Source organism: Puma concolor, chromosome E4 (assembly GCF_028749965.1).
Source record: "Puma concolor isolate L17-30 chromosome E4, mPumCon1.1.hap2, whole genome shotgun sequence".
Classification (NCBI taxonomy): Eukaryota; Metazoa; Chordata; class Mammalia; order Carnivora; family Felidae; genus Puma; species Puma concolor.
The window spans coordinates 63107625-63120545 of NC_141683.1; the positions used below are offsets into that span (position 1 = coordinate 63107625).

Genomic DNA, 12921 nt, shown 5'->3' on the forward strand with positions numbered 1-12921 from the left:
CCAAAAAAAAAAAAAAAAAAAAAAAAGGAGCCAGTAGAGACTAGAGGCTCCCATGGCCACCATAACACCTACTCTCTGCTGCCACAATCCCCTGGAGGTAAGAATCCAGAGAAAATCAAGGATAGTAGGTTCCTAATTGTTCCACAGCAGCAAAATTATGCCTCCCCCTATGTCCACCCCCTCAAGAGAACAAAGAGAAGGGCTGGGGACTGCTTATCTTTCCACAGTTCTCCCATCGCCATTTTTTTTTAATGTTTTTTTTGTTTGTTTGTTTTCATTTATTTTTTTTCAACGTTTATTTATTTTTGGGACAGAGAGAGACAGAGCATGAACGGGGGAGGGGCAGAGAGAGAGGGAGACACAGAATCGGAAACAGGCTCCAGGCTCCGAGCCATCAGCCCAGAGCCTGACGCGGGGCTCGAACTCACGGACCGTGAGATCGTGACCTGGCTGAAGTCGGACGCTTAACCGACTGCGCCACCCAGGCGCCCCAATATTTTTTTTTTTTTTGAGAGAGATTGACATAGTGTGAGCATGGGAGGGGCAGAGAGAGAGAGAGGAAGACACAGAATCTGAAGCAGGCCCCAGGCTCTGAGCTGTCAGCACAGAGCCCGACTCGGGGCTCGAACCCACGAACCATGAGATCATGACCTGAGCCGAAGTCAGACACTTAACCGACCGAGCCACCCAGGCGCCCCTCCCATCGCCACTTTTAACCCCAAACCCCACCTTCCTGTATTGCCCAGTGTTTTGCTGTTATTGGGATACATGTGGCCTCACCCCCCCACCCCCCACCCCCGTCCAGCCTCACAGTTGTAGCCAGTTCAGAAGGCAGGGCTACAGGAGCACCCATAGACCAGTGATTGCAGGATCCCTTAGAAATAAGCACGTGGGCAGGGTGGCGCTGTTTTCAAATGTAATCTCAAGCAGCCCTTCTCAGTCTAAGAACCACAAAGCATGTAGGGATGCCTTTCAGTTCCTAATAATGTGTCAAAGGTTTCTGTTTCAATAGATGGGAATTGATGTTGGCAGACACAAATTTAGGTCAAGGCAATGAGAAAAAGAAGCCATCACTTCCTAAAACCACCCAAGATTGCCAAGTATTTATATTACGAGAACAGTCACACAGAAGGAAACAAAGAACAAAAACATATTTCGGCAGTAAAATATTCCCATTAACTTCTATCACGGTATTATTTACGAGATATGAAATCATGCAGGATGGTTTCTAATCATGAGAAGTGGATACAGTAGGGAGAAAAACTGAGATAGCAATAAAAGGCACATGCCCTCGAGGAGGGTAGCAACCATCATATACAGAGTCCTCTGCAGGGTCTAAACCATCCAGTAGAAGACATGGATCCTGCTTTGCAAACAATCCTGAATTATGGAGACAGCTGAATGGAGGCCCAGGATCTTTGCAGACCATCTCAGTTGACCCTCTCCGGTTCTGTGCCTGGGACCATCTATTTTCTTCCAGGGGCATGGATTATGTTCCTATTCACCCTTTTCACCACAGGAGGGAGCTGCAGTGTAACAAGGGTAGCGTTCTCCAGCTTTGCCTGAGCGGCTGGTGACCAGTGTTCATTACCAAGTACAACCTGTGTGAATGCCTCCAACTAGAAAAGAATGTGACCAATCAGTGGTTCAAAACCAGCTTCCCAAGCCATCCTCCAACTGACCCTGAGTTCAAGCGTTTCACATGCAAGTATATGTGCACGTAGTACAACTGTTATGTTTTGTTATCTACTTTAATACCAGAAATCATTTGAAAGACGTTATTTTGATGAGGATAATCCAGGAACACATCCTAAGCATGAAGATACCTGATTTTTTGGCTAATGACTTTAATCACATGGAACTCACTGGACTGATTTACCCACGGATTAAAAGCAATCTGTAAGCTATCTTCGCCTGCCCAATTCTTTTGGCATAAATGATCGCCCCAAGTAAGAAAAGTCTGCCCAGGCATATTGCCAAAGATGATTTAGTGATAGTAAATAAGGAGCTTAATGAAGTGAACTCTCCTTATTAACCTTCAGCCAGAGTCACATCTGTGCCCATTGCTTGTTTCAGTTCTTAAATGCTCTGTAAAAGCAGCAGCCAACTTCAGTTCTAATTTTGCCTCCGAAGAATTCAGCACAAGCCCATCCAGAAGAGTGATTATCCCTCAATTTGGAGGCAGTGAGGTAGGCACTTCCGTGAGGTCCCAAGAGGCATCAATCCGATCACAGTGCTTGTCCCAGAGGGTAGGTCTAGGCCCAAATCAACCCAGGAACTCATTCTGTATGGCAGTTCTGCAAAGCTGCGTGTGGTGTCTTCAAGTCAGATGCAGCTACAGCCAAAAGGGGGAACAGGTGGAACATGACATAGGAACAGAAGTGTCCGCTGACAGTCCTTGAGTCCCAGTTAGGTAAAGTTCCACTCTATCCTGGCTCACTGGTCAGGCCATTGTGGTGCAGGATGGAGCTGGTGTGGGGTGGGGGGGTGCAGCTCTCCCCACACCACATGCTCCAAGCCAGTACTCGATGAGTCCAGGAATCCTGAATTTGAACCTGGCCTTCCAGGCCATTATGAAGAAATACTTGTCCAGGTAGGAGGATGGAACATATTTTACTTAAGAGTATGTCAGCTTGATTTGTAAGCTTCATATATTTAGAGGTATAAAGCTTTGAACATTGGGGTGGGTGTATTGCCTTCCCTTGCTCCATTTTGCGAATCAAAAGCATATCTTTGGTCTGATTCAGTAACTCTCGGTTGGGCTTCTGAGAGGATGAGAATTTACAGACACCATGGTACGGCTTGGTAGCCACTGGCTAAGGCTTGGTAGCCACATGTGACTAAGTTTAAATTAACTAAAATCAAATAAAATAAAAATTCAGTTCCTTAGTCACCTTAGCCACATTTCCAGAGTTCAGTAGTCTTCTGTGGCTCGTAGCTACTGTATTGGACAGCACACGACAGAACATCTCCATCACCACAGAATGTAAACAGAGTAAATACAGAATGGGGAATACTGGGACTTCTGCACTCTAAGGGCACAAATCCGCAAGGAAGTCTGCCTACTTGGACTGACTATGTATGCACTGACCATCGTAGATGCATGTGTTTGTGGACGGTCTAATTCAGAGGTCTCAAACTGGCCACCTATGGAATGAATGTTCTCTGTAGCTTCTGTCATACAGTAAACGTTTTAAAAATGGGAACTCATTAAAATCTAATTTTTTTTTTATTTCTCTTGAAAAATAGGAAGATCTGGCCCCTCTGGGCCTACATTTTCACACTGGAACACAGATCTGGAGCCAAGAATCTGTTGTCCCTTCAAAGGGATCTTGTGATTTCAGTCTACCAAAGCCCACGCTGGCCACTGTGTTCAAGGGATTTCCTGTCTAATTCTTGCCACGTATGCATTTGAATGGGAACAAAAATAATGTCTCTAGTGTTTTAAAAAAGGAAGTATCTATAATAAAACACCATAAAGATGCCTAGAACGTTCTTGCTTATTTTTTCTGTATATATTTAAATAAATAAATTCCGCTCACTTATCCAAATGGTACTCTACAATCTATAGAAATAGCATTAGTGAATTACAAAAGAAGTGAACGTCCTAATTTCCAATAATTCTCTACTCAATAACTTAGGCTTTCATATTTGACGGGAGAAGGGAGGAAGGATAACAGAGATGTGATTCCTTACTCCCTTGTCTACTGTCCCGTTCCTCCACAAGGAAACATATACACACACATACATATGTAGCACACACACATACACCACACACACACACACACATATCTGTGTCCCACAAGTATAGTGGGGCTATAAGAAGGTCTAGCTATGCATAAATAAAAATGGGCCCACTTCTGAATAAGATTGTGAATAATATTTGGAAGTCTAATTGGAAGATATCTAATAATGAACAAGACTCTTCATTCAAAAATCTAGTCTCATGCCTATGAATTTGTACCCATTTAACCTTAAGCTCCACTGGTGCGCCTGGGTGGCTCAGTTGGTTAAGCATCTGACTTCAGCTCAGTGATGATCTCACACTTTGTGGGTTTGGGTCCCACATCTGGCTCTGAGCTGTCAGCATTGAGCCTGCTTCAGATTCTGTGTCTCCCTCTCTCTCTGCCCCTCCCACACTTGCACTCTGTCTCACTCTCTCAAAAGTAAATAAATATTTTTTTATTTTAAATTTAAGCTCCATTAAAGCAGGCACTTTATCTGTCCCATACAACACCATCATATAGCAGATATTCAAGTCCCAATAAATATTTAAGTGGAATATCAGAACCGTCACAGGGAACAGAACATTTCCTTAGAAATTCTAGGTCTCTGCTATATTCTCCTTGATATCAACCCGATGTAACGACATTATATTCATTTATTCCACAAACAGCTGATAAAAAAACCCTTATGTGCTGGGGCTCAGCTGGAGTATTATTTTAGTATGCAGCTGGTTATTCTCTAAGTCATAGGTCATACATTTAGGAAGGGCGCTGCAATCACATAAGAAGATTCTGATTTTGGATACTGCATTGCCTTTTTTAAAAAGCTGTATATGCACGAAACAGTTCTACAATTTGTGCCTTATCTGATCTATTACATGATATGTGCCTATAATATCTATTTTAACAAAACACCGATTATATCATCTATGTAATACTATTATTACCTCATCCATTTCTCAACCTTCCCTTCACCTCCTGGCACCAACTTGGCTGCCCTCTGGGACTACTGCTCTCCCTGTGGTCCTCTCAAGGCAAAGCTGTTTTCCTCTTAGTCCTTGGACCACTGGATCAGGATGGCAGCAGACTTCCTCCCTGCCCCTCCCTGCCACTTTGAGACCATTCTTTCCCCCTCCCTTCTCCCAAAAGAAGCCCCAGCTCGAATTTCATGCCATCAGAGGAGATCACCCAATACTCAGTGTCCTGAGTGTCCCCGTGGTCTACTGACCCACCAGGTCAGCTCTCTTCTCCCTTCTCTCTGCAATGGACTCTATCACTGCCTGTGTCTTAACCTTGGACATGTCAGTACACATGTAAGAGAGCTTCCCAGTGCTGTGGGGTCTCGTCTCCTTGAACCATCCCTTTCAATAATCCCCACTCAGCCTCAGCCACTGGCTCTCACGTCATCACCACCAGCTGCAAACGCTCCAGAATCTCAGTGTAATGCACCCCACTGTCTGCCACAAGTCTCTATCTTCTCCTCTCACTTTCTCTGCTATCCTGACTCCAGCGATTTTTTTTTTTTTTTTTTTTTTTTTTTTTTGCCCCCACGAGGATCAGCGACCCATTTGATCACAGCACCATGTCACCATATCTCAGCCCTGGAGGTCTTTTCCTCCCCTACGTCAGCTGGAAATCAAAACCAATCCGTGCAATCGCGGTCTTCCACATGACCTCTATTCTCTGCCCTTCTCCTCTTACTGTCCTTGCTTTGCCCTCCAGCAGGCAACACATGCGCCCTTCACTCCTGCACCTGCACAGCCATGCGTAGCTGGAGAAAAGCAAACCTCGTATCATGTCTGCATCAGCAGGGGGTCCCCCAGTGCTCCTAAGCAACCACTCTCCTCATTGCTAATCAATCCACTGATTCACCCACTCTCCCAAAGGGCTATTTCCCATTTTCTTATCTCTCTCCAAACTTCCAACACCTTCTGGATGGTCTGTACTCTCAGCTTATGACCTTTGCTCTTGCTTTATTTCCACAGATCCCACTGCCTCATCTGCCCACCATCCAGGGCCCGCCTCCCCGCTGGTACCAAGGAGGAACTAGCCCTGCTTCTGCCTCTTCTACTTGTCCCTCAAGTATATCACTTCAGTTATTAGCCCTCTTCTACAAAAAAATGTATTTTTTGCTCTATATTGAATCATTCCTATCAGCACACAAAATGCTATTATTATTCCTCCCACCTTAAAAAGGAACAATAGGACCTTCCCATCTCCCCATTTTCCCCACCAGCCACTGTGTCATTTCTTTACTTCCTGCAACAAAAGTTGTAAGGTATTGTCTATACTGTCTCCCTTCCCTGCCACTGCATTGACACCACACATGACCTCCACACATTGCCAGACCTGACGTCGGCTCTCATTTCTAATCACACCTGACCTTTGAAAGCCTTTCACACAATAGGTCATTCTTCCTCCTCGATACGATTTCTCCACTTGGCCTCTTGGTACATCAAACCTTCCTGATTTTCTGTCAACCTTGCTGGCTGTTCCTTCTTAGTCTACTTTGCACACCCCTCCTCCTCCGCCCACGCTCTCAATTTTGGAGTGCCTTTGGGCTCAGTCTTTGGTTTCTTCTCCATCTACATTCCAGTCCCATGGCTTTAAGTAGCAGTTAAATGCCAATGACTCCCCAATTCTATCACCAGCCCCAACCTCTTTTGCTAGCTCCAGACCCATCTATCCAACGTCAATGCAACAATGCCACTTGGGCATCTAAGGGGCATCTCAGATTCAACCTAACCAAACTGAACACTGTTCAGTCCAATCTACCCTCTTTTACCCACTTTCATACTCATCTCAACAATACCAACTCTATCCTTGAAGGCCAGACACTCTGGAATCACACTGGATGGCTACAATTAACTTTTTTTTTTTTTTAATAATGGAAAATAACAAATGTTGGCAAGGATGTGGAGAAACTGGAACCTTCACACATTTCTGGCTGGGATGTAAAATGGTGCAGCCACCCTGTGGAAAACAGTTGGACAGCTCCTCAAAAAGTTAAAGACAGAACTACCAGATGATCCAGCATTTCCACTCCTAGGCATATATCCCAAAGAATGGACAACAGATGTTCAAACAAATACCTGTGTACAAGTATTTGTGGCAATACTATCACAACAGCTACAAAGCAGAAACCATGCAATGTCCATCAGTGGATGAGTGGATGAATAATGTGTGGTGTATCCATACAGTGAAATGTTATCCAGCATAAAAAGAATGAAGTATCAACACATGTTAAAACATGGATGAACTTTGAAAACATCATCATAAGTGAAAGAAGCCAGACACAAAAGATCACATATTATGTGATTCCATTTACATGAAATATCCAGAATGGACAAGTCCAGAGAGACAGAAAGTAGATTAGTAGCTGCCAGGAACTACACAGAGGTAGTGATCACACAACACTATGAAGGCACTAAATGCTGCTGAATCATATACTTAAAAATGGCTCATTTTAGGTTATGTGAGTTTCACCCAGATTAGAGAAAAAAAAGGGGGGAAATCTCCCTTAACTCCTTTCTTTCTCTGATACTCCAAATGTAACCTGTAAGAAAATCATCTGACTCTACTTTCCAAACACATCCAGAATGCAACCACTCTGGTCAAGGTCAACACCATCTCCCTTCATATTACTGCAGTCATTGTCCCCCTCATGCTGCTGTTGACCCCTCTAATCGACCCTCAACACAGCACCCAGAGTGTGTCATCTGTCAACTGCCAACCTCCTGGGGCTTCCCATCGACTATTCAGGCCAACCTTCCAACACTGGTCCAGAGCCCCACAGGAGCCCAGCTCCTGCACCCGCCGCTAACGCTGTCCCTCCTCATCTCTTCCCTGTTCCCTCCAGCACAGCCACACTGGCCTCCCTTGGTCTTCAGTGATGCCAGGCACATCCTCAGCTGGCAGGTTCTCTGCCCTGATGTTCTCCTGCTTCAAAACCACTGGGCTAATTCCCTTACCTCCTTCAAGACTTGGCCCAATCTCACCCTGTCAAAGATGCTTCTCCTGCTCACCCATACACACAACTCTGGTTCCCCTCATGCTGCTCTATTTTTCCTTTTATCCATAGCACTTTTCTCTCCCAATATACTGTATGATAGCAAAAAAGCGCTGTGGGTCTCAGTTAGGGTATAAGCTTCATGAAGGGAAAGAGTTGCATCTGTTTTGTTCCCCGATGTATCCCAGGTACACAAGATGGCACCAGACACATGGCAGAAGGTGAGTAATATTTACTGAATTGAACAGATCTTCAAAGTAGAAACAAAAATGGGTCATAAAAATCTGTACCAAATTGATAATAGTGACTGTCAGAGGGAAATGAGGAAAAGATGTGAAATTTGGGATAGATACAAAAGGGACTTCATCTTTGCCAGAATGTTTTGTTTCTTTCAGTTAAAAATGATGAAGTGTGGGGCGCCTGGGTGGCTCAGTCGGTTGAGCGTCCAACTTCAGCTCAGGTCACGATCTCACGGTTCATGAGTTCGAGCCCCATGTCGGGCTCTGGGCTGATGGCTCAGAGCCTGGAGCCTGCTTCCGATTCTGTGTCTCCCTCTCTTTCTGCCCCTCCCCCATTCATGCTCTGTCTCTCTCTGTCTCAAAAATAAATAAACATTAAAAAAATTTTTTTTAAATAAAATAAAATAAAAATAAAAATGATGAAGTGCACTCAGTACTACAAAATCTTAATATGTGCCAATTCTGCATAATCTCTCAGTACCGGTTACAGGATTCTGTGCACATTTTGGACTGCTCAAAATTTTTCAAAATTTTAAGGGCAAGTAAGGAAAAAAAAAACATTTTATGGTTTTTATAGAGAATTCCTTTGCTCTTCCCAAAAGAATAAAAGTTATCTTCTTAGAATTTCTGCAACAATGTCTTTTCCTGACTGAATACAGCCACTGGGCAATAGCCCAGTCCACTGGAGAAAGGAACAAACAGAGTTACAAATACAAAACTACTGTCTTCACCAACTTGACCTCCTCCACACCGTGTGATGCTAAGGGACAATCCAAGCTGCAAGGGAAGTGGTGTCCCTCTGGCACACAGTGACATTACTGTCAGAACCCACCGGGTGGTGTAGTGTGTGAGCCTCACCAGAGCCAGGGCTCCCTAGCATCCCCAAGGAAATGCCCTCTTTCAAATGACCTCTTTCTGAGAGTTCTAAAGCTGCTTCAGCCGGTCTGTGATGGAAGTACTCAAGCTTAAGTCTACAGCTCGGAGGAAAGCCTCCTGCCGTCGATCCCCTGCAAGCCCCTTTCCAGGCGATAGTCTGATATGACAGAACCCTACAATCTCAAGGCAAAATTAAAGTGTATTTATTTTGGAAAAATAAGACTCAGTCATACACTCCTCTCCTTTTCCAACATTTCACAGCAAAATAAAGGTTGTATTGCCAAGAGTTATAAAATTAGAGAGGAAATGAAAATCTGTTATTTTCATAATAAGGTCTTTCCGCTTAGCCAGAGTATTCTGAGTTCCAAAACAACTCATATCCCCAAATGGTTGAGTTTTCATGGGGACTTACTGATTTTAGGCATTTGTAGTGGGCTCTAACTTAACCAAACTTTAAACACAACAATTTTTAAGTGATGCCTGGAACTACTGAATAGAACCTTTCCAATATTATACTAGATCGATATCCAATCAGCATATAAGCTGTATGTAATATGCTCATTATACTGAGCAGGTAGGTAAGATAGCCTTATTTTTTCACTGTAAAAGTGATATAAGCTGTAGTAACATTCATGTATTTAGAGGGATATAAAATACAATCACCTTCCTTTCTTTGCTTCTAGCCTACTCTGTCCCAAGCCTTAAACTACTTAAATTCCTGGAAACAGTTTTGCACATATGCTTGCAGACCTTTTTTTTTTTTAAGTTTATTTATTTATTTTGAGAGAGAGAGAGAGAGAGGTGGGGAGGGGCAGAAAGAGAGGAAAAGAGAGTATCCCAAGCAGGCTCTGTGCTGTCTGCGTGGAGTCCAACATGGGGCTTGACCCCACGAACCGTGAGATCATGACCTGAGCAGAAACCAAGAGTCAGATGCCTAACTGACTGAGCCACTCAAGTGCCTCCCCTTGCAGACTTTGAAAAATATGATTTTAGGGGCACCTGGGTGGCTCAGTCAGTTAAACCTCCAACTTTGGCTTAGGTCGTGATGTCACAGTTTGTGGGTTCAAGCCCCATGTAAGGCTCTGTGCTGACAGCTCAGAGCCTGGAGCCTGCTTTGGATTCTGTCTCTCTCTCTCTCTCTCTCTCTGTGTGTCTCTCTCTCTGTCTCTGCTCCTCCCCCACTTGTGCATGTTCTCTCTCCCAAAAATAAATGAATAAACATTTTAAAAAATGAAAAATTAAATAAAAATAAAAATACACTTTTATTTTTTCTTTCACTAAGTGAGATTTTACCATGCACACTATTCTGAAATATTTTTTTATCACTTAACACTTTTATGATGGAATATGCCAGGTCAGAATATTCATTCTCCTCAGCGACTGACTGGTATTTCTCAGAATAAAGTAACAACAGCAACAACAATAATAAGAGAGAACACTTCTACCAATGCTCGCTGTCTCAGGCTCTAAGCACTTTTTGTGTCTGGATTTAATCGCTAATGGCAACCCTCTGTGACAGGTACTATTATCCCCTTTCAGATGAAGAAACTGGGAGATGATAAAGAATTTGCTCACGGTCATAGAGCAAGTAAGAGATGGTGCTATAATTTAGACTCAGGCCATCAGGTTCTGACGTCTGTGGTCTTAACCACCATAACAGACTGATCATGCTATAATGTGCTTAAGTCTCCCTGGAAGTGGACATTTAGATTGTTTGTTTGCTTACTATTTTTTTATTTATTTATTTATTTATTTATTTATTTATTTATTTAACGTTTATTTATTTTTGGGACAGAGAGAGACAGAGCATGAACGGGGGAGGGGCAGAGAGAGAGGGAGACACAGAATCGGAAACAGGCTCTAGGCTCTGAGCCATCAGCCCAGAGCCCGACACGGGGCTCGAACTCACGGACCGCGAGATCGTGACCTGAGCGGAAGTCGGACGCTTAACCGACTGCGCCACCCAGGCGCCCCAGGCCGGCTTTTTTGTTTGCTTACTATTTTAAACAGTGCCACAATAAATATCTTTGAAAACATAGGTATCGCTCTTTCCTGACGATTCATTTCTAGAGGTGGGATTGCTTATCCAGGCATTTCACATTTTGGTAGGTAATGCCAGACCGACCTCTAGAAAAGCTGCATCTATCTACCTTCCCCCCAAACAATGCTGTATTCGTGCCCCAGGCTGTCTCTAGATTTTGTCAGTCATCCCTCTATTCCGATAAACTGATAAACACCAAACAGAATCATGGCGGTGCTTTAATTTGCATGGTCCTGATCACTTGTGAGTTCAAGCAGCATTTCAAGTGTGCATTGCCTGTTTGTATTTACTGATCTCTGAATCTTGCCTTCTCACATTTTGGCCCATTGTTTATTGAATTGTCTTTTTTTTTTTTTTAATGTTTATTTATTTTTGAGAGAGAGAAAAAGACAAAGCATGAGTTGGGGAGGGGCAGAGAGGGAGGGAGACACAGAATCGGAAGCAGGCTCCAGGCTCCGAGCTGTCAGCACAGAGCCTGACAGGGGGCTTGAACCCACAAACCACGAGATCATGACCTGAGCCGAAGTCGGACACTTAACCGACTGAGCCATCCAGGCGTCCCCTAGGTGATCTTCTTTTCCTCCTCAAATTAAAACTCGCCTCCACTTCCATTTACTCAGGGAGTAAGAGCCTATCTTCCCTTTCTGCCCTTCTCTGTCTATGCCCAGGAGTCTCAGCTATGCTCACGAGAACAACCCTGTTTGCTCCTGTCTTACAAGTACTGGCACCAGACTCCGCTCTGAGGTTAGCAGGCTCCCCTACCACCAGTCTTTGTCCAAGACAATGTGGCTGGGCCTCTGGCACCAACAACAATGCACATCCCCTTCCAAACCACTGTGGTTCCCGGGGCGGTGTGAGAGTCTTAGCACCATCGCTATGGAGGACTGAGCTCATTCCAGGGTTCCCTGGTAGAGCTGGCCTGGGCTCTCAACTTTTCACCTCCTTTGATCCATCCCTTCCCAGACTGTGGTCCTCCCCCAGGGGTGGAGGGGTGAGCTGTCTGCCCCTCTCAGCTACCTAGGAGGATTTACTCCTTAAACCTCTCCATTCCGGCAGGTCCCTCCACCTGTGCCCCAGCCCACGTCCTTTCTCTGCTGCAGAGTGCATGATTATTTCAAGAAAAAACAATGCTGGTCACTCTAGGATACTTTACTCCTCTTCCTTTGCAAGGGACCTTCCTCAGACCCAGGCGGTTCCTGAGGATTTGGTCCCATTCTAGCCGCTGAAGTCCCATAACTGGGATTCACCTTGGAGCTCAGGAAGTTCGTTCATGAACAAAACGGATGTAAAACAGAACCCCTACTTTTCTGGAACTGCCAGGTTCCATCTAGGACCCATAAATGCCACCCACACACAATAAACAATGACACTGGCTGGATTCCTGAAACAGAGTTTTATATAAACGGTAACTGCTTTGGTAGCAGCATCCCTTAGGAAAAAACGGTGTTCTGAACTTTGAAGCCAGTCAAGTGTGTTACGTAACAGGCTGGCAAACAACCACGCTCATGATTTTTCTTCCTGTTCCTTCCCTTAGCCACCCCACGTTGGAGAGTATCTGAAAGCAATTTGGTTTCATTAAGTCAGAGATGTGATGGAAATTTGTTGCAATCACTTACTGGTCTGCTTTCACAAATCATTTTTGGGAAATTAAAGGACCCTGAGAGACCAGCTTGTTGAAATTTCAACAACCCGCAAGATTATGCGTTTTCCTTGGTGTCGCACAAATAAGCTGACTAAACTTGCAATCGCAGAGAAAGCAATGACAGCACTACTGAGCAGCTCACGGATGGGCAGGTGTTCACACTTAAACTGGACGTGTGCGAAGAGCGGAAAACGGAGCCCGCGTTCACTCCCCACTGCTGAACTGCTTGGGGCTGGAGGAATCATGGATGTTGATAACGGAAGACACATAGGCTCACTAAACTCCCAGTTTCCAAAGACAGTCCCAGATGGCTGATGCATAAGGAAGACACTTTTTTTTTCGCCTGGACGCGTCCAGATGTGTCTGCGTGAACAGGCATCTGGTTCCAT

The 12921-nt window shown here is 44.4% G+C and overlaps 1 protein-coding gene across 2 annotated transcripts in view; it reads right to left on the reverse strand.

Moving 5' to 3' along the window:
* Positions 1-12921, reverse strand: part of PLD5 (phospholipase D family member 5) — a 423767-nt gene that overhangs the window by 351164 nt on the left and 59682 nt on the right. The window lies entirely within an intron of this gene.